The sequence below is a fragment of the Lissotriton vulgaris genome, chromosome 8 (assembly GCF_964263255.1).
Source record: "Lissotriton vulgaris chromosome 8, aLisVul1.2, whole genome shotgun sequence".
Taxonomy (NCBI): Eukaryota; Metazoa; Chordata; class Amphibia; order Caudata; family Salamandridae; genus Lissotriton; species Lissotriton vulgaris.
In genome coordinates, this window is record NC_141696.1 from 1,210,775,045 (window position 1) to 1,210,798,204 (window position 23,160).

A 23,160-nucleotide genomic window follows, 5' to 3' on the forward strand; every position below is an offset into this window, starting at 1 on the left:
GTATGCCGATGTCTTGATTTGCTGTGGTTGGGTTTTTTTCTTTTCTTGTCATTTTACTGAAATGCCAATACATAAATAATAATAAAAAAATTATAATGATAAGGTCCACATGACAACCAAACATCTTTATCAGATTACAAACCTTCAAATAATTCAATTAGAGTTACAAGGCCCATAGTCTCTATCCCTAATAAGATACAAATACATCCAGATCAAATCATTCTAACTCATACTCAAAAGTTAAACTTCATTAAAAAAAGCAACTCACCCTTATTAAGACCTAAAGGATTCTACTTTGACTTTATCTTCTCCTCACCACACAAGCAACTGTTTCATCTGAAGGTGTTAGGGACACTATCTTCTCAAGCAGATAAGTTAACCTAAGAAGAATCTCTACGGAGTCTTGAAATTGCACAATTCAGGGTACAGGAGATTAGGCATACATTTATTGTGCCATTTCCAAGGCACTACTTTTCATCGTAACCATATGCACGTTTACAATCAATGCCATCTCTACAGGAAGGCATTAATCATTCCATGTTCCAGTTATAATGGATAAGGAATATGAGGCAAAATTAGGAAATACATAATTTTGCATTTTATGTTTAGGCATATAAAGATGCAAAAGGTTCTGATTGCAGTTTCTTCTTCCAAAGAACTCAGACCTTGTTCATGAAGAGTTTTGATCTATACATGGAGATAAAAGATATGCACTGTTTAAAAGCAATATTACAGTCCTTTCCAAACACATCAAGATCATATGTAGTTGATCATCTCTATTAAACCCTGTTTCATGTTTTTTATAGTGTCAATCCACTAGATTTCTCTTAATCTAAATCTATGTTGACACTCATCCCTCTACAGTTTACCTGAGCATGCTAAATATGTCAACACCATATATCTCATCTGGTTTATGATGTGTACCAAAGTGTACGGCTAGCAGATAGGTGTAATGGCATTTTTAAATTGTATCCACATGCTCTTTCCATATTTCCTTGTGTTGATGTTTTGTCAAACTACTGTATTGTTTACACATATACAAGTGATCACATACATACAATATGTAGTACGGCAATTGATGAGTTTTCTTAATAGTAAATTCCTTAATAGCATTTAGACTACGGAATGATTTCATTTTGTCTTTGATTAATTGACAACAAACCTAATTACCACATTTGCGACACCCCCGGGATTGGGTGGCAGCCAATACCCTGTTTTCATCTTTTGGTCCCTTATTGTGTCACTCGGGCTCAAAGTGGTTTTAAGGAATTGGGTTACTGGTTGAGGGCGTGAACCCTTCTCAGGCAGCCACCACAATCCTTGTCAGTGTGAGGTACAAGCAAGCCCTAAATTAATCAGTGCTCACCCCTCTGCTAACTTAGCACAGAGCAGTCTGGCTAACGTAGAGCAAATATGTAAAGTATTTATGCAACACTTCAAGCAGTGAGAAAGTGAAAACACAACACAAGAAAAATCTCACACAAATTTTGAAAAATAAAGCGAAATTTAACCAGTAGAACTAGAGATGTGCTATTTTAAAGATTTAAGTGAAAATAGCAGCAAAAACCCCAAAGTGCTACTCATGGCAATTTGGCTGTGCTAGACTGGGAGACAGTCACAAGTTCAGGCTAACCATAATGGAGCGCAGGTTGGATACAGGGACCAGGTTAGTCCACATGAAAAGTTATTTTTTCAGTCCAGAGCTTAGAGTCCCATTCACAGTGGAGGAGGCGAGGAGCAGGGAAGCGTTGCAGACAGTCAACGATGTAGCACGAAGAGCAGGCTTGGTGTTGCAGATGGTCATTGCTATTAGCGCGAAGATCCTGTTGTCATTGTGAGTGGATGGGGGGGCAGTTGATGCTGTAGCATGAAGAGTCAGGTTGACGTAACTTTGCATTGGCAGGCAGTGCAAGTGACAAGATGCTATTGCCAATGGACCCATTTGACATCACGATGATGACAAAAATTTCAATTCAGTATTGGTAATATCCCCTGCAGGTAATCACAGTCGCTGCCCGTTCCAGACTGTGATTACCTACAGGGGATGCGTGTTTGAAAAGTTGAGAATACTCCGCAGGGGGTGTGTTGATGGTATGAACTCAGATAGCAACCATCTGTTAAATATATTACCACTACTGATCTGCATGTGTTAACGCCTGGGCAATGTTGCCAGTTAATGTTTCAATAAGTCTTCATTAGTTGGCACCATCTTTCTTGTATCAATCACCACAATAGGCTTACCTTGAAGTACCAGTGAGGTGAAGACTGGTCCCCGAGCCCTGATAAAATTGCTGCAAGGTTTTGGCAATAAAATATGTTGGCCTCTCTTAATTGAAATGGTGTAAACATGCCATTTTTTTTAAATCTGAGTATGATCACAGCATCCAATAAGGTATGTATATTTGCGAGTGAGTAACAACTCATTATAGCTTGGAAAAGCAATTTCCTTTTTCTCACTATGGGGTCGAATTGGCATACAATGACACAAGCAATTTCTGTGTATTCTAGCACATGTTACTTCTTTCTCTCTCTTCACCTTTAAACATAATTGTGGCACTATTTTGCTTCCTTCACGGTCATGAAAGTGTAAGCAAACTGGTGAGTACCAACCAGCAGCTCCACATGTGAGGCTTCTGTGAGGTACTTTCTGACCTTTCTCTCTTTTTTCATCTTGATCACATTTACAAGAGGATTTGCAATTTGGAGGATTGACAAACAGTGAATATTGAAAACCTGGATCTGGATGTGACTGGCATACTTTATGAAGCCAGCCTCTGGGTGGAGATATTATTATGCTGTCCCTGGTATCCTTGATAAGGATTGGTGTTCAAGTACAATCAGGTTTTTTATACATTGTGATTTAATGAGTGGAGGGCAGCCTGACTGTTAATTCCCTCTTATGCTACTTGCTGTGTATGAGTGAAACCTGAGCCTAACTATAACATACCTGTAACCTTTGTTTTTTTCAGTGAATATATTCACTGAAAAAAACAAAGGTTACATGTATGTATGTAAAGCAGTGCAGTGCAGGGATGTGATTTATAGATAGCTCAGGTAACTATAACTCCTTCATGGCATCATGCACAGTTTTCTCATCAATAATATGACTGCAAATGTTGCAGTGATACTATCAATGATGTCATAGAAGATGTCATGAGAGATGTAGTAGGTGGGGTAATTAGCAGTGCCTGATTAATTTATTTAAAGTTTTTTATAGCGCAAATATGACCCAGGTGGCTATCAGAGTGCTTTACATAAGGGTTGCGGTAGACATAGATCGAGCGCTGTGGGAGTAAATTAGGTCAGTATACATCAGTAACAGCAGTGACATAATGGACTGGACCATGGCATTGACCAGTTAGCAATTACAGCAAGATAGATCGAGAATGACAGTGGAATGGTGGCAGGTAACAGTGGGCTGTAGCAGAAGCCAGTTGGTAACAAAGTCAGGCAAAAACAGTTAGGGTGACAAGGGAGCAAAGCTTCTAGTTTAGGTTATTGTTCATCCATAGAGCTTTCACTTCCCTTTTGAAGGCATGAGTTGATGGGCCTTCTGGTTGACTCGTAAGAAAGAAGAGGAGCCCCTTTGAACCAAAGGATTAGGGCACTATACAGTGAAAAAAGGCAAATTATCCTTTGGACCCTATTAAACTTTCAAGTGTAACATTCATCCACAGCTCACATTCAATCAGATATGGATTTATTCACAGACCACATCCGTAGATCATGGTGTCAAATACTAGAGGTCAGATAGTATTTGACACCATGATCTACGCTTAAACCATTACTGCCAAACAGATGTGTAACAAGGAAAGGATACATTGAGCTTTGTTTGTAATATACTCTCTCTTGTCATTGTATTGTGATTTTAATGAAATGAAAATGTATTTGTGATTGCTTTCTTTGGTAGTTGTGAATTTTGTTGATGTAACAACATGATACCTTATGTCTATTAGATATAGGGCTTTTATTTGTTTTATTATTGTAACACATGTCATTTTTTAACTAAATAAATCGGTTTATATTTTTGCTAAATGAATGTCTAATGATTCTTTGTGGAAGATATATGGCATAGTTCTCGTTAACACGGATGTGGTCTGTGAATAAATCCATATCTGATTGAATGTGAGCTGTGGATGAATGTTACACTTGAAAGTTTAATAGGGTCCAAAGGATAATTGCATTTTTCCACCATCTGGTTCACCACTGACCTCCAGGCATCCAAGCAGACTTGCCAAAGACTCGTGAAGAAGTGGCGCCATGAACAGACACGGACAACCACGCAGCCCTCAAGAACGCCAACCGCAAGCACCACCAACTCATTCGAACTGCCAAAAGGACCTCCTTTAAAGAACACATCAACAACATCGCGCACAACAGCAAAGAGCTCTTCAACATTGTTAAGGAACTCGCCAACCCCAGCTTCAGCTCAAACGACATTCCACCGTCGCAAAACCTCTGCAACTCCCTAGCCACCTTCTACCACCGCAAGATCGCAGACATCCACGACAGCTTCAACACCCAGAACCCCCGACAGCGGCAGACAGCCCACACTCACCGCCCTCCAGCTATACCTGCCTCCTGCTCTCCTGGGACTACGTCAACAACAACAACACCTTCAAAATCATGAAGACCATCCACTCTAGCTCACCATCCGTCCCCTGCCCTCACCACGTCTTCAACAAAGCGAGCTCCATCATCGCACCCCAACTCTGGAAGATCATCAGCAGCTCCTTTGACACGCCACCTTCCCGGAGAGCTGGAAACACGCTGAGATCAACGCCCTACTCAAGAAACCCAAGACGGACCCAAAGGACCTCAAGAACATCCGGCCCATCTCCCTGCTCCCAATCCTGGCGAAAGTCTTAGAGAAGATTGTCAACAGTCAGCTGACCCGCTTCCTTGAGGAGAACAGCACCCTGGACCCGTCCCAATCCAGATTCTGCAGCAACCACAGCACCAAAACCGCCCTCATCGCCGCCACCAACGACATCAGGATCTTGCTGGACAATGGCGAAATCGCAGCCCTCATTCTCCTGGACCTCTCGGCCACCTTCTACACCATCTGTCACCACACCCTACGCACACGCCTCCACGATGCAGGAATCCTCGACAAAGCCCTGGACTGGATCACTTCCTTCCTCACCGGCAGAACCCAGATAATTTGCCTCCCTCCATTCTAAACCGAAGCCAACAATATCACTTGCGGCGTACCCCAAGGATCATCCTTCAGCCCGACCCTTTTTAACCTCTACATGGCACCACTCACCAACATCGTCCAATCTCACGACCTCAACATCGTCTCATACGCTGACAACACCCAGCTGATCCTCTCCTTCACCTAGGACCCTGCCACCTCCAAAACCAACCTCCACGAAGGAAGGAAGCCCGTCGCCGAATGGATGAAGAACAGTCACCTGAAACTGAACTCTGATAAGACAGAGGTTCTCATCCTCGGCTCCACTCCCTCCACCTGGGAGGACTTCTGGTAGCATGCCACGATGGGAGCTGCCCAGACTCCTACTGACCAGGCACGCAACCTGGGGTTCATCCTGGACTCATCACTATCAATGACCCAGCAAGTGAACTCCGCCACCACTTCCTGCTTCAACACCCTTCCGCATGCTTCACAAGATCTACAGATGGATCCCCACTAGAACCAGAAGGACGGTCACCCAGGCCCTGGTCAGCCGCAGGCTGGACTACAGCAACGCCCTCTATGCAGGAACCACGGCCAAACTACAGAAAATACTTCAACGAATACAGAACACCTCTGCATGCCTTATCCTTGACATCTCCACCACTGCCACATTTCTGCCCACCTGAGAGACCTGCACTGGCTCCTGTTAAAGTTTAAGCTCCTCACCCACGCTCACAAAGCACTCCACAACGCTGGACCAACATAGCTCAACAAATGACTCACCTTCTACACCCCCAACCACCAGCTTCGCTCCGCTGACCTCGCTACCATTCGACGCATCCACCAAATGACCTCCGGCGGCAGATTGTTCTCCCCCCTCACCGCCAAGACATGAAACACCCTCCCCATCCACCTGCGGCATACCCAGGACCTGCTGACCTTCAGGAGACTTCTGAAGACCTGGCTGTTCGAGCAGTAGAGCAGCACCCTCCCCCCCCCCCCGCCCCCCAGTACCTTGAGACCCACATGGGTGAGTAGCTCGCTCTACAAATGATTGATTCATTGATTGATGGAATTAGTCTTATTTCCACAGGTAAGAAGTTCCATAATCTCGGTGCAGTCCCAGAGAAAGTACGTTTGTAGATTTTCAGGTATTTTTATTTCTTTGGCTTAAGGAGCAGAGTGCTGGAGCTCCTTGAGGGCCTGGCGCTACCCGATAGCTCAAGCTTATTTGTCAGGTAGATAGGGGTATTGGAATGTAGTGCTCTACGGGTCATACACACCATTTTTAACTGGATCTTTGCCACAAAAGGAAGCCAGTTAAGCTCTTTAAGGTCAGGAGAGATGTGATTGGATTTCTTAGAGCCCATGATAAGTCTAGTCGCAGTGTTGAGAGTTGCTCTGAGTGGGGCTATACTGAGTTTCTTGTTTGACCGTATTGAAAGCAGAAGAAAGATCAAGCAGTATTAATAGGCAGGCTACATTTTGATCAGGCAAGGAGAGAGCATTGTCCACTATATGCGTGATGGCTGTCTCAGTGCTGTGTCCAGCGCGGAAGACTGATTGGAAGACGTCGAGGAATTAGAATTGGAATTGGAATTGTTCAATGAGTTTGCGCAGTTCTTCATGAACACGTTTCTCGAGGAGGTTTGCCAGGGTAGGAATGTTTGTGATTGGACAATAGTTATTCAGGTATTCAGGGTTAGTCGTGGGTTTTTTGAGAATAGGGAGAACTAGTCCTGCCTTGAAGGAGTCAGGGATCTCACCTTGGATAAGTGAAGCATTAATGATCTTGGACCAGAGCGGGGTTAGGGTTTCTGAAATTTCTTTGATGAAGTTGGGTGGGAGGGGGTCATTGTAGTGATTGAAGGGTTTCAGGGTTGAGAGTATGCTGAGGATGTTAGTGTCATTGACAGGGGTGAAGTGGCTCCACGAGGCATTACTTTTTTGGGGTAGGGCAGCACAGCGTAAAAGGGGGGCAGGTATTGAGGATTCAGGCGAGGGTGAGAGATTGAGTAGAGCCGCTTTGAGGTCTGATACGATCTTTTTTGCTTCGGGGAAAAATTCAGCAACAGCATCACAGCTGGGCTCAGGGCAGGAGATGTGGGGTGAGTTTAAGAAACCCTAGTGCACACGTTTTAGTCACTTGGTATATTTGTAACTATAACTGCTGAATTTCTATTGTTTTGTGTGTGTAGAATCTGGGACTAACTTTAAAATCCCTGTAACCTTTGGTTTTTTCAATGAATTTCTAAGGTTTTTAAAATGTTCTTTCCTAACTTTAACGTCCCTGTAACCTTTGTTTTTTTCAGTGAATTTCTACATTTTTTATGCTATTTCCTAACTATAATGTCCCTGCAATCTGGGGGTGTGAGAGTGTGTGTGAGTGGTTGATTGGCTGTTTACATTGGTGTATGAGTGTGTGGTGGGTGTGTGAGTACATATGTGACTGGTTAAGTGAGTCTGTGAGTAGGTGTGAGTGGCTTTGTGGGAGTGTGAGGAGGTGTGTGAGTGGTTGTGTGGGTGTGCGATTCGATTTGTGGGTCTGTCAGTGTGTTTATGAGTGGCTGCATGAGTATGTGAACAGCTGTGTGAGTGGTTGTGTGCGTTTGTAAGTGGGTGTGTGAGTGGGTGTGGGAAAACTGTGTGGGACCATGAGTGGCTGTGTGAGTGGTTTTGGGGTTTGTGAGTGGATGCGTGTGTGGCTGTGTGAGTGGTGTGTGAGTGGTTGTGTGGGTGTATAAGTGGGCATGTGAGTTTGTGAGTAGGTATGTGAAAGCTGTGTGGGTCTGTGTGTTGAGGTGTGACTCGTTTTGAGGGTCTGAGTGGTTGTGTGAGTGTTTGTGTGGGTGTGTATGTGGGCATGTGAATGCTGTTGTTGGTCTGTGAGTGGGTGTGGTAGTAACTGTGGTTTTGAGGGTCTGCGAGTGGGTGTGGTAGTAGCTGTATAGGCATGTGAGTGGTTATGTGGGTGTTTAAGCATGTACGTGAGTATGTGAGATAGTGTGTGAGTAAAGATGTGAGTCTATGAGTAGGTACATTTTTTATTGGGATCTGGGTGCACTTACTGCATGTGTTAAAAAAAAAAGTTTTTGTACAATTACTTGCTCATGAAAGGTCCCTCACAGAGCCCTCCATCAACCCCATGGGGTCAGGGTACCTCTACTCTGATCCCTTCTATCACTTTTTAATTTTATTTTCCCAGCTGGGAACTGAGTCTCAAAAAACAAAATGTCAGCTGCAACTTTCCTCACAGGTTGCGGCCAGCCAATCACAGCATTGCTGTTGGCACGTGGATTCGCAAATCCGCAGAGGATTTGACGAGAATCCACAGAGGATCTGCATCACTAGATATAAAAAATTGGATTTCAGTTAACATCTCTAAAAATACTGAGTAGATATACACCAAATCCCAAACATGACTCTTTCTGGACCAAGAGCTAGCTTTCTGCCAAATTTGGTGTAATTCCATCTAGCGGTGCAGGCTGTAGTGGTGTTCAAAATCCCTATGGTGATTAACATGGGGAATATGCATTTTGGGACCCTCCTTTTTTTCCACCCTCACTTGATTGATCACCCCGAAACTTTCCAGACTGCAGCTGAAGTGAGCATTTAATATTTTGTGAAAATATTGTGAAGACTCATCAACCGTTGCCAAAAATATAAGCACAGCAAAAACGCTTTTCCTAGGGAAACATGGTCTTACCTATAACTACCTTCTGGAAATCACCAGTAGGTGATATATATAAATAGATCTAGATATAATGTTCACAACAAATTATGTCAATGATAATATAAATGGTTATTTATTTATATGTATGTATTTATATATATATATATATATATATATATATATATATATATATATATATATATATATATATATATATATATATATATATATATATATATATATATATATATATATGTATATTACCTACTGGCGGTCGCCAGTAGGTATATATAGTTAGGATTTTTTCTCTATGGGACTTTTGAAAATTTTATGTCTAATAACTTTGGCGTTTGTGGACGGAATCGGCTGAAAATTTCAGGAAAATGCCACATTTTGTTTCTGAGCAGCCCCTAAAAATTTGGGGGGGTTTTGTCAAGGGGGGGCCGAGAAAAAAGGGGGGCCCCAAAACACGTTTTTCCCATTCATTTTTCCATAGGGCGCTTGGCCTCACTTTTAGCTCGAACGGCTGAATGGATTTGCACAAAACTTGGCAAAATTGTAGGGACTGTTAGCCCGATGTGCCTTTGCCGGGTCTCAATATATGTGCTCCAGTGGATTTTGAGAAATTAACGTTTTAAAAAACAGATATATCTGTGACAGCGTCCCGGGTAGCGATCCGGTTCGCGTACTTTTCGCGTTACGGAACTTTCCGAAGCGAAGCTGATTGGCTCTCCGGTGGCTGTCAACATTCTAAACAGTCCGGAACGGCCGCCATCTTGTCTCTCGGTAGGATCGTGAGACAAGAGGAGGAGAAAAGCGAAGGGGGAATTTAATGAAAGGGGGCAAGGTAGACCCCTCTTGACCCCCTAGGAATGATGTTGGAGTTATTAAAGGGTCCCGTGGGGCAAATAAAAAAAATTTGATTTTTCGCGGTAGAAGCGCTTTCCGGTTCGCGAACCGGTAGCAAAACGGTAATTCGCCATTTTGTGTTTCGTTTTAATTAAATTACAAGATGGAGGAAAAACAATGCCAGAAATGGGTATAAGGGGGTACGGGAGACGTATCCTGACCCCCTATGTTTTCTGAGGGTGGCTGAGGATGCTCATATATGTTGATAGATGCCTTCCAGCAGCTGCGCTTGAGCGGATTTTTATTTTTTTGCTGCGTGACGTCTGCTAACGTTCGATTTGAAGGAAATCAGGAAGTGTTGACCGCCATTTTGTCACTGCAAGTAAATATATTGTTAAAAATAGTTGTTATAAATTAATCCATATTGATAAACATTGTCTGCGCCATTTTGCCTTTTTTCCAATGCCACACTTTTGTCGTGCACGGCAGCCATTTTAGATGCCTTGACCAGACCCACTCTCTGCACGCCGCCGATCCTCAGCATGGCTCCCCACCCTCGCAAGCATCTCCCCCACGCACTGGTCACCCCCGCTCTCTCTCTCATGCACGGGCCATAAACCTCCCCCCATCTGCGCTGCTATTCCCTGAGAATCACACCCTGTGCCCGCCCGGCACCTCCCTTTCACCCTATTCACTACCGTACCCTCTGGCACTCCTCTTCCTCTGTGTCTGATTGTCCAGGCCGGTCCCAGGCTATCACTTAGCCCTGCGGATGTAGTTTATGGCCCCAACTGTAAAGAATCACCCCTCTTCAAAGGAGTTACAGTAGATCAAGGCCCCCACCCCATGAGATCCGTCACACCACACGCGTTCCTACTATCTGACAACGATCCTGTATTGTGATTGGGGAGGGGATTCTCACTGTGAGGGTGTGTGGGATCGAGCCTGAAGCGGAAGATTCCAGGGATGTCTTTTTGTACATTAAAGTCTTCACAATTATGTGTCACATTAAAAATATATAGCACTCCAACAAAGTAGTATGATTATAACACTTTAATAACTTATAAATAAATACAATGCTCCAACAAAGTAAACACGTTAAAAAAAAACATTTTAAACAAAGCAACAATGGGCTGCTGTGAGGTGGCGTCAGTAGCGGTCCTTTGTGCGAATAGGCCGAAGGCAGCACAATGCGCCGAGATTCGGACGGCACCCAGGTGATGTCCAGTAAGTTGTCGCACTGGTCATGGCATCCTACAATGCTGCGCCAAAAAACGGCGTGGGACGCCCCGGGGGGGGGGGGGAGGCGGAACAAACGGGCCTCCCCCGCCTCCCCAGCTGGAGGCTCCTCTGCTGCAGTGGGGCGCCCCTTTACCGTTTCAGTCGCCATTCTGCTGTTTACCGCCCGCTTTTGCTGCACTGTGCCTCATCCGCCATTCAGCTGAGTTGCGCCCGCTCTTGCGGCTACAGCGTCTCGCCCACCATTCAATTGAGTTGCGCCCGCTCTTGCGGCTACGATTCAGAAAAGGGGGTGGTGATGAACAGAGTGTCTGAATTAAGCAGACCACTCTTACCCAGTCCAAAGTTCAGGGCTTGATCCATCACCGTTATTTATCTCACTGCACCATCCCAGCTCAGAACCTGGCTATATGCAAATCAGTCTGTCCCTGGCCCAGTGCATCATGGGAACAGTGCAGACTAAACTACCAAGCCAATTCTTCACCAGAAAGGAGGAAAGCTACCGGGGACCGGTTTCTGGCATTTCAGCCGTCTTTGGCCCGGCTTGCTTGAATCCTGATGGTGCAGTGAGAAAGGGACTCATGTCTGAGTATACCCTGCCACACCTATAGTGGCCAAAAACGATTCAGAAAAGGGGGTGGTGATGAACAGAGTGTCTGAATTAAGCAGACCACTCTTACCCAGTCCAAAGTTCAGGGCTTGATCCATCACCGTTATTTATCTCACTGGACCATCCCAGCTCAGAACCTGGCTATATGCAAATCAGTCTGTCCCTGGCCCAGTGCATCATGGGAACAGTGCAGACTAAACTACCAAGCCAATTCTTCACCAGAAAGGAGACAAGCTACCGGGGACCGGTTTCTGGCATTTCAGCCGTCTTCGGCCCGGCTTGCTTGAATCCTGATGGTGCAGTAAGAAAGGGACTCATGTCTGAGTATACCCTGCCACACCTATAGTGGCCAAAAACGATTCAGAAAAGGGGGTGGTGATGAACAGAGTGTCTGAATTAAGCAGACCACTCTTACCCAGTCCAAAGTTCAGGGCTTGATCCATCACCGTTATTTATCTCACTGCACCATCCCAGCTCAGAACCTGGCTATATGCAAATCAGTCTGTCCCTGGCCCAGTGCATCATGGGAACAGTGCAGACTAAACTACCAAGCCAATTCTTCACCAGAAAGGAGACAAGCTACCGGGGGCCGGTTTCTGGCATTTCAGCCGTCTTCGGCCCGGCTTGCTTGAATCCTGATGGTGCAGTGAGAAAGGGACTCATGTCTGAGTATACCCTGCCACACCTATAGTGGCCAAAAACGATTCAGAAAAGGGGGTGGTGATGAACAGAGTGTCTGAATTAAGCAGACCACTCTTACCCAGTCCAAAGTTCAGGGCTTGATCCATCACCGTTATTTATTTCACTGCACCATCCCAGCTCAAAACCTGGCTATATGCAAATCAGTCAGTCCATGGCCCAGTGCATCATGGGAACAGTGCAGACTAAACTACCAAGCCAATTCTTCACCAGAAAGGAGACAAGCTACCGGGGACCGGTTTCTGGTATTTTAGCCGTCTTCGGCCCGGCTTGCTTGAATCCTGATGGTGCAGTGAGAAAGGGACTCATGTCTGAGTATACCCTGCCACACCTATAGTGGCCAAAAACGATTCAGAAAAGGGGGTCGTGATGAACAGAGTGTCTGAATTAAGCAGACCACTCTTACCCAGTCCAAAGTTCAGGGCTTGATCCATCACCGTTATTTATCTCACTGCACCATCCCAGCTCAGAGCCTGGCTATATGCAAATCAGTCTGTCCCTGGCCCAGTGCATCATGGGAACAGTGCAGACTAAACTACCAAGCCAATTCTTCACCAGAAAGGAGACAAGCTACCGGGGACCGGTTTCTGGCATTTCAGCCGTCTTCGGCCCGGCTTGCTTGAATCCTGATGGTGCAATGAGAAAGGGACTCATGTCTGAGTATACCCTGCCACACCTATAGTGGCCAAAAACGATTCAGAAAAGGGGGTGGTGATGAACAGAGTGTCTGAATTAAGCAGACCACTCTTACCCAGTCCAAAGTTCAGGGCTTGATCCATCACCGTTATTTATCTCACTGCACCATCCCAGCTCAGAACCTGGCTATATGCAAATCAGTCTGTCCCTGGCCCAGTGCATCATGGGAACAGTGCAGACTAAACTACCAAGCCAATTCTTCACCAGAAAGGAGACAAGCTACCGGGGACCGGTTTCTGGCATTTCATCCGTCTTCGGCCCGGCTTGCTTGAATCCTGATGGTGCAGTGAGAAAGGCACTCATGTCTGAGTATACCCTGCCACACCTATAGTGGCCAAAAACGATTCAGAAAAGGGGGTGGTGATGAACAGAGTGTCTGAATTAAGCAGGCCACTCTTACCCAGTCCAAAGTTCAGGGCTTGATCCATCACAGTTATTTATCTCACTGCACCATCCCAGCTCAGAACCTGGCTATATGCAAATCAGTCTGTCCCTGGCCCAGTGCATCATGGGAACAGTGCAGACTAAACTACCAAGCCAATTCTTCACCAGAAAGGAGACAAGCTACCGGGGACCGGTTTCTGGCATTTCAGCCGTCTTCGGCCCGGCTTGCTTGAATCCTGATGGTGCAGTGAGAAAGGGACTCATGTCTGAGTATACCCTGCCACACCTTGAGGTTCCGTGACGATTTGAACCCGTGTTTTCAATATTGTCGGAAATACATAATATCGGTATCAGCGAACCGCAAATGATCCATTTAGTATATCCTGGTGTTTTCGCTACGCTACGAGCAAGAGCACTCCTTTAATAAACATATTTCTGATCTACCCACGGCATCCATCTTGGATCATGGCCGCCATTTTTTGTTTCTTGCCCTCACATACGCAATAGCCTTTAATCACTTCATTTCGATTAAGGATACGTAGCCTTAGCCGGAGATTCACCTCTTACATGACACGTGCACCTTAAACCAGATCGCGCTGTAGCTGCATGACTCGACAAAGGCTGTCTCCTCTGCCCGAGGCCAGTCCTGCCAAACTGGTCTTCGTGTCCATTGTCCTGATCACGATTAGGAGGCCGAAGCCGGTAGCCTTGCCCATTTACAACCCACAAACATCCCTTATCCTGCTTTTCTATCTTCTGCACCTGGCTCTGCTCCTTTCCTTCTGGGCCTTTATTAGGGGGAGGTAACGAAATTTACGATGAGGCGGTCCGACTCTTGAATGAAAAGTTGACATGGGATTATGATGGAACAGTGGGAACCCCTCGTTCGTAATGTTTTGACATCAGATATTGTTGACGATTCCTGTGTACGCCAAATATTTTTTGTTCATGACACAAAGGTTTGGGAATGTACTAACATGTGAAGAATTCGCCTAAAGGCCAAAATTTAGTATATAAGGAGCAACCCTCTTTGTACAATTCGAACAGGCTCCTAGTTACTGCCCATGCGTAGTTTCTGTGACTTCTGTGTCCCTGCAGTAATAAACCTTTGGTCTTTGACGCCACCATCGAGAAGCCCGTGTTTCTGTTCATTTGTGCACCAAGGCAGGTGGAACTCCGGGGTCTTTGGGTGTTGTTCCCTGACACCTCTGGACGGAACCAAAAAGTCCAGAACTCCAATCTATAGTGGCCAAAAACGATTCAGAAAAAGGGGGTGGTGATGAACAGAGTGTCTGAATTAAGCAGACCACTCTTACCCAGTCCAAAGTTCAGGGCTTGATCCATCACCGTTATTTATCTCACTGCACCATCCCAGCTCAGAACCTGGCTATATGCAAATCAGTCTGTCCCTGGCCCAGTGCATCATGGGAACAGTGCAGACTAAACTACCAAGCCAATTCTTCACCAGAAAGGAGACAAGCTACCGGGGACCGGTTTCTGGCATTTCAGCCGTCTTCGGCCCGGCTTGCTTGAATCCTGATGGTGCAGTGAGAAAGGGACTCATGTCTGAGTATACCCTGCCACACCTATAGTGGCCAAAAACGATTCAGAAAAGGGGGTGGTGATGAACAGAGTGTATGAATTAAGCAGACCACTCTTACCCAGTCCAAAGTTCAGGGCTTGATCCATAACCGTTATTTATCTCACTGCACCATCCCAGCTCAGAACCTGGCTATATGCAAATCAGTCTGTCCCTGGCCCAGTGCATCATAGGAACAGTGCAGACTAAACTACCAAGCCAATTCTTCACCAGAAAGGAGACAAGCTACCGGGGACCGGTTTCTGGCATTTCAGCCGTCTTCGGCCCGGCTTGCTTGAATCCTGATGGTGCAGTAAGAAAGGGACTCATGTCTGAGTATACCCTGCCACACCTATAGTGGCCAAAAACGATTCAGAAAAGGGGGTGGTGATGAACAGAGTGTCTGAATTAAGCAGACCACTCTTACCCAGTCCAAAGTTCAGGGCTTGATCCATCACCGTTATTTATCTCACTGCACCATCCCAGCTCAGAACCTGGCTATATGCAAATCAGTCTGTCCCTGGCCCAGTGCATCATGGGAACAGTGCAGACTAAACTACCAAGCCAATTCTTCACCAGAAAGGAGACAAGCTACCGGGGGCCGGTTTCTGGCATTTCAGCCGTCTTCGGCCCGGCTTGCTTGAATCCTGATGGTGCAGTGAGAAAGGGACTCATGTCTGAGTATACCCTGCCACACCTATAGTGGCCAAAAACGATTCAGAAAAGGGGGTGGTGATGAACAGAGTGTCTGAATTAAGCAGACCACTCTTACCCAGTCCAAAGTTCAGGGCTTGATCCATCACCGTTATTTATTTCACTGCACCATCCCAGCTCAAAACCTGGCTATATGCAAATCAGTCAGTCCATGGCCCAGTGCATCATGGGAACAGTGCAGACTAAACTACCAAGCCAATTCTTCACCAGAAAGGAGACAAGCTACCAGGGACCGGTTTCTGGTATTTTAGCCGTCTTCGGCCCGGCTTGCTTGAATCCTGATGGTGCAGTGAGAAAGGGACTCATGTCTGAGTATACCCTGCCACACCTATAGTGGCCAAAAACGATTCAGAAAAGGGGGTCGTGATGAACAGAGTGTCTGAATTAAGCAGACCACTCTTACCCAGTCCAAAGTTCAGGGCTTGATCCATCACCGTTATTTATCTCACTGCACCATCCCAGCTCAGAGCCTGGCTATATGCAAATCAGTCTGTCCCTGGCCCAGTGCATCATGGGAACAGTGCAGACTAAACTACCAAGCCAATTCTTCACCAGAAAGGAGACAAGCTACCGGGGACCGGTTTCTGGCATTTCAGCCGTCTTCGGCCCGGCTTGCTTGAATCCTGATGGTGCAATGAGAAAGGGACTCATGTCTGAGTATACCCTGCCACACCTATAGTGGCCAAAAACGATTCAGAAAAGGGGGTGGTGATGAACAGAGTGTCTGAATTAAGCAGACCACTCTTACCCAGTCCAAAGTTCAGGGCTTGATCCATCACCGTTATTTATCTCACTGCACCATCCCAGCTCAGAACCTGGCTATATGCAAATCAGTCTGTCCCTGGCCCAGTGCATCATGGGAACAGTGCAGACTAAACTACCAAGCCAATTCTTCACCAGAAAGGAGACAAGCTACCGGGGACCGGTTTCTGGCATTTCATCCGTCTTCGGCCCGGCTTGCTTGAATCCTGATGGTGCAGTGAGAAAGGCACTCATGTCTGAGTATACCCTGCCACACCTATAGTGGCCAAAAACGATTCAGAAAAGGGGGTGGTGATGAACAGAGTGTCTGAATTAAGCAGGCCACTCTTACCCAGTCCAAAGTTCAGGGCTTGATCCATCACAGTTATTTATCTCACTGCACCATCCCAGCTCAGAACCTGGCTATATGCAAATCAGTCTGTCCCTGGCCCAGTGCATCATGGGAACAGTGCAGACTAAACTACCAAGCCAATTCTTCACCAGAAAGGAGACAAGCTACCGGGGACCGGTTTCTGGCATTTCAGCCGTCTTCGGCCCGGCTTGCTTGAATCCTGATGGTGCAGTGAGAAAGGGACTCATGTCTGAGTATACCCTGCCACACCTTGAGGTTCCGTGACGATTTGAACCCGTGTTTTCAATATTGTCGGAAATACATAATATCGGTATCAGCGAACCGCAAATGATCCATTTAGTATATCCTGGTGTTTTCGCTACGCTACGAGCAAGAGCACTCCTTTAATAAAAATATTTCTGATCTACCCACGGCATCCATCTTAGATCATGGCCGCCATTTTGTGTTTCTTGCCCTCACATACGCAATAGCCTTTAATCACTTCATTTCGATTAAGGATACGTAGCCTTAGCCGGAGATTCACCTCTTACATGACACGTGCACCTTAAACCAGATCGCGCTGTAGCTGCATGACTCGACAAAGGCTGTCTCCTCTGCCCGAGGCCAGTCCTGCCAAACTGGTCTTCGTGTCCATTGTCCTGATCACGATTAGGAGGCCGAAGCCGGTAGCCTTGCCCATTTACAACCCACAAACATCCCTTATCCTGCTTTTCTATCTTCTGCACCTGGCTCTGCTCCTTTCCTTCTGGGCCTTTATTAGGGGGAGGTAACGAAATTTACGATGAGGCGGTCCGACTCTTGAATGAAAAGTTGACATGGGATTATGATGGAACAGTGGGAACCCCTCGTTCGTAATGTTTTGACATCAGATATTGTTGACGATTCCTGTGTACGCCAAATATTTTTTGTTCATGACACAAAGGTTTGGGAATGTACTAACATGTGAAGAATTCGCCTAAAGGCCAAAATTTAGTATATAAGGAGCAACCCTCTTTGTACAATTCGAACAGGCTCCTAGTTACTGCCCATGCGTAGTTTCTGTGACTTCTGTGTCCCTGCAGTAATAAACCTTTGGTCTTTGACGCCACCATCGAGAAGCCCGTGTTTCTGTTCATTTGTGCACCAAGGCAGGTGGAACTCCGGGGTCTTTGGGTGTTGTTCCCTGACACCTCTGGACGGAACCAAAAAGTCCAGAACTCCAATTGGCGCCCAACGTGGGGCGACGTCATTCGGTACCGGTCCAAAAGCCTGAAGAGTTCGAGAAGCTTCGTGTGAAGATTCCTGAGGGAGGCGCCCCACTTCATCGATCCCGGCATATCGCAAAAGTGGCCCGACGTTCTCTTCCACGAGGGTTTCCCGTTCAGGACGGCTGCAGTGGGCCGTTGCCTTGACCGTCGCCCTGTCTTGGACCCGAGGTGCAGTCCTTAGTACAGCGAAACGTGACGGGTTTCTCCTTGGTGACGTCTTCAGTGCCTCAGTTAAGTATTTAGTGATAGCTAGCTGGTTACTTTGTGAGGGTTGTTAAAATCCTTGATCGGTTCTTGGTTTGGTTTGGTTTTGTAAGATTATCACTGGTTGTTCTAGTTACGATAATCTATCTGGTTTAGTTTGGGTATCGATACATCAGTTCGTTTTGGTAGGCCTAAGTTCTTGGTTCAAGTGCACATATCTGTTCCGTGTTTTGTTTGTTTTGTGTTCCGGACTGAAAATGGTAAGTCGGAAAAACTGTATGTTGTCCTGTTTTAGTTGCAACAGTGACTCACGATTGGAGGACTCATGTCTGGTTCCTCCGATTGGGACTCCCCTATATGACTTGTATTGTAAATTTGGTGTGGGTCCTATATCTTATAATGAGGTGTGGGCCCGTTACACTAAGAAGGATGGTGTCCTTAGTTGGCCACTACATGGTAGTTTTGAACCCGAAATTCTCGACAATTTAGAAGCGAAATTGTTTAGGAAGAAAGCCCGGCCAGCAATGTTTGATTCTTTCCGTTACTGGCGAAAAGAATCCAAACAGAGAGAAATGAAAAGGTTAAAGAAAGAACAAAAAGAGCAAGAAGAGTTGACCCTAGAACAAGCAACTAAACAGTTGCAAGCTAACGAGTGTGAGAAAGCCATAGAGGTGGCCATTAGAGAGCACAATTTAGCGATTGACAAGTGCTATCCTGCCTTGCCATCGAAAACAGCTAAGATACTGGAGGATTCTGAAAACGATCCTCTGCTATCTTATTTGTTACGGTCACCTCCACCGTATGCACAGGGTGCTACGGCTCCACCTTTACCGAATGTTCAATTGCCGGTTGCTGGACAACCTGGTGTTCCTGCTCCTGTCCCTCAGAATCAGGTCCCTGTACCTCCTGTGGTCAATGTAAATGTTCCTACGGCTCCTCCTCCTCCTCCTGGATTGCCGACTTCTATACCTGTATCTGTCTCGCTTACACCTACTGTTCCGCAAACTATCTTCCTTGATACTTCTACTAATCCGTTATCTGTTCCTACCTCTACTGTGTTCTCTGCATCTGCGAGTGTGTTGACTCCACTTTCTGTTCGTCGGAGAATCACTGATTCTGTGTCTAATATTCTGTCTCCTTTCTATAAAACACTAATTAAGACTCCTACTTCTGACTCTGTTCAAAGACGTAGTCAGCTTCCGAGTACTGAGGAACGGGGAATTTTAGATTCCACGGCTCTCAGATGGATTTCGAAGAGTAGGAGATATAGTACGAGAGATGTGCTAGATACGTTTATGCAGTGGAAAGAGCCAACGCAACGGTATGTCTTTGACGAGATGTGCTCGTTGTTACGTGAGGAGATAGAAGAAGATGATGTTGAATCAAATCTAGAAGATTTGATTAAGGTTCAGAAAGAGTTTGCTGCTGGAATGATAGTGGGTGATAATATAGAAGAAGCGATGGAACTGATTTTAAGTTATAGGAATGATCCATCACTTCGTTCACCAAGAGATCTAGAGAAAGGCAAGACGAAGCTAAGTCGCCAATATCCAATGAGGGAGGTTCCTCCAATTTGGCGCGAAGCTGTGCAAGCTGATCATAATAATGGTATTGTAGCCGCTCCAGCGCAATTCCAGAGAGTGTGGATACACATTCCGTGGAAGCGAGCTGAAGTGTTAGCAGTGAAGCAGGCCTTGCCAGATCCACGTAAGAATCCTGCTGGATACTATAAGGAATTAACACAGACAGTTGAGGCTTGTATAATGAACTTAGCAGACATCGATATGTTATTTGGCAACGTAGTTCCGCAACCAGTGTGGGCTAAGATTCGTAGAGAGGATCATCAAGTTGCCTTAGGTGGTGACTGGGCAGCTATCACTGCAGCGGATGGTCAGCAAGTAGGTGGTGCAAAACCCGAACCCCTAATTGCTAATCTTCCAGGTAGAATAATTGATCTAATGAAGACTCTGATGCCCGCATTGCGTGTTAATTGGGACAAGTTATCAGCATGCAGGCAGAAGAAAGACGAAAGTGTCTCCGACTTCTTCACGAGGTTTGAAGAGACTTTTGTAGATCATAGTGGTCAGGACATGAGTACAGAAGGAGGGCAAAGACTGTTTGTCGATAAATTTGTGCATAATTTGTTACCTGAATTATGCAATAAACTGAAAGATTCAGAGAGTGCGTGGGCTGTATCCACAACCGCGCAAATACTTGCAACTGCACAGTACTACGAAAACAGGGATAAAGAAGAAAAGGAGAAATCAGAGAAGAAAACAAAGGATTTAAAGACTAAAGTTCTTTTACAGCAGGCGTATCCGCCTCGCACGAATCAGACTAATATGCAACAGGGTTCGTATCAAAGAACAGACTATAGTACATCGAGGCCTCAATATCAATGGAACCAATGTGCATACTGTAAGAAAGAGGGTCACTACAAAAATGAATGTCCGATCTTAGCACAGAATAATGCAGCAGCAGCTCAGAGAGGCCGTGGTGGTTTTGTGCAAAATTCTAGAGGTCGAGGACGAGGTGTTATGCCTCCACAAACGAATGATCGTCCATCAAATCACTTTGATCAACGAAATGGACAGTCTACTCAGCAAAATAGATCTCAACAATATCTTGTTGAAGACTATTGTGAAATGGATGAGGGATTTCAGCAAAATGGGTACTAGGACAGCCATGGACAGAGAGAGGGAGTAGTATCAGTTCCAGTGGATCAGAGTGGGCCTTATGTCGCAGTAGCAACATCAGGTGTAGTCGAACCGTTTCTGTTGGATACTGGTGCCGCAAAAAGTTCTATCATTCATGCGAAACTCCCTGGCGCACCTTTGTCCGGCTCAACAAATGTTTCTGTAGGTTTTTCAGGCGCCCCTGTTTACAACCCAATATCTGGTCCTTTGTCTATTTCTGTTGGGCCATGTCACTTGAAAGCACCTCTGATTTTGACAACAGGTTGTAATGAAAATCTGCTTGGTTTAGATTTGTTAAAACGACTATATGCGACATTGTACTGTTCTCCGGAGGGAGTACAGCTTACGTTGGGTAAAAATATCACTTCTCCGATGTACTTGTCAATGGATGCACTCCAGCCAGAGCTACGCTCACTCCCTGATTCTCTTTGGGCGACTGGTCTTAACGATGTAGGCCTTTTAGAAATACCACCATATGTAGTAACTTTAAAAGCGAATGTAAAATTTCCAAAAATTCCTCAATATAGAATATCTAGTGAAGGTGAGCGTGCACTTTTATTGATTGTGCAAGATTTGATTAAGAAAGGTGTGGTTGAAGAAACAAGAGGAAATGTCTGTAACAGTCCTGTACTACCGATTTTGAAACGAACTGATCCTACAAAGCCTCCAGTTTATAGGTTTGTTATCGACCTTAGAGAGGTTAATAAGATTATAGTCCCGCAGTTTCCTGTAGTCCCAGACATTACTGCCTTGTTAACACTGATTCCTGCTACAGCCACTTGGTTCTCAGTCATCGACTTGAAGAATGCCTTTTTCAGCATTCCGATAGCCGAAGAAAGCAGAGATATTTTCGGCTTCTGTCTAGGAGGTCGCAGTTTCAGATTTAAACGCGCTCCACAAGGTTATTGTGAGAGCCCATCTATTTACAGTCAAGCATTAAAAAGTCAGTTAGATTCCTTTGTCCTTCCTCCAGGTTCTGCTCTAGTACAGTATGTAGACGATCTTTTAGTGGCTGCTGATGATAAGGAAACTTGCAAAGCAGCTACGATTTCGTTATTGCATAATTTGTCTAATTTGAATCACAAGGTGTCACCTTCCAAAATGCAATACTGCTGCCAAGAAGTGACCTACCTAGGTCATCTCTTGTCAAAGGAGGGAAGGAAGTTGACCCCAGAAAGAATAAAAGCAATTACGCAAATGAGTGTTCCTCGTACGCATAGAGAAGTACGTGCCTTTTTAGGTATTACCTCTTACTGTAGACAGTGGATCCCAAATTTTTCTCTTTTAGCAAAACCGTTGGTAGCTTTGACTGGGAAAAATGTTCCGAGTCCGGTACCATGGTCTGAGGAATGTCAAGAAAGTTTTACTGAATTACAAAAAGCCTTGTGTTCAGCTCCTGTATTGGGTACACCTGATTACAGTAAGCCATTCACGCTCTATGTTCATGAGAGGGAAGGTTGCGCGTTGAGTGTTCTGACACAGAAGTTTGGTGATAAACAACGCCCTTGTGCGTATTTTTCATCAACATTAGATCCGGTAGCTAGAGCGTTGCCTAGTTGTTTGAGAGCTACAGCGGCAGCTGCGGCTTCCATTCGACAATCTGCTGGTTTGGTGATGAACAACATGCTAGTGGTCATGGTTCCTCATGCAGTGGATACACTCATGAATCGAACAAAGACACAACACCTTACCAGTGCGAGACTATCTGGTTACGAGCTGACATTACTAGCGAGTCATATTCAGATCAAAAGATGTAATGTATTGAATCCAGCAACGCTGTTGCCGACTGATCAAGAGTCGAGTGATTCCGAGCCACATGATTGTTGTTTTAAAACGGAGGAAGAGACAAAAGGACGCATCGACCTAAAGGATACTCCGTTATCCGATCCAGATGGTACGCTGTATGTGGACGGGTCATGTTTTAAATTGGAGAATGGAGATGTGACTGCTGCTTATGCAGTAACGACTTTGAAGACGATTGTGGAGACTGCAAGAGTGAGTCAGAATTCTGCCCAAGCTGCAGAATTAATAGCTCTAACAAGAGCGTGTGTTTTAGCTAAGGGAAAGAGAGTGAATGTGTTCACAGATAGTCAGTACGCATTTGGCGTGGCCCATAGTTTTGGCCGCTTGTGGAGAGAAAGAGGTTTCATTACGTCCCATGGTACTAAGATCCAACATGGCCAGCTAGTTAACGACTTGTTGGAATCTCTAACCTTGCCGACTGAAGTTGCGATTGTAAAGTGCAGTGCTCATAAAGCAATCACGGATGATGTTGGTCGTGGGAATGCTTTTGCTGATGAAATTGCTAAACAGACA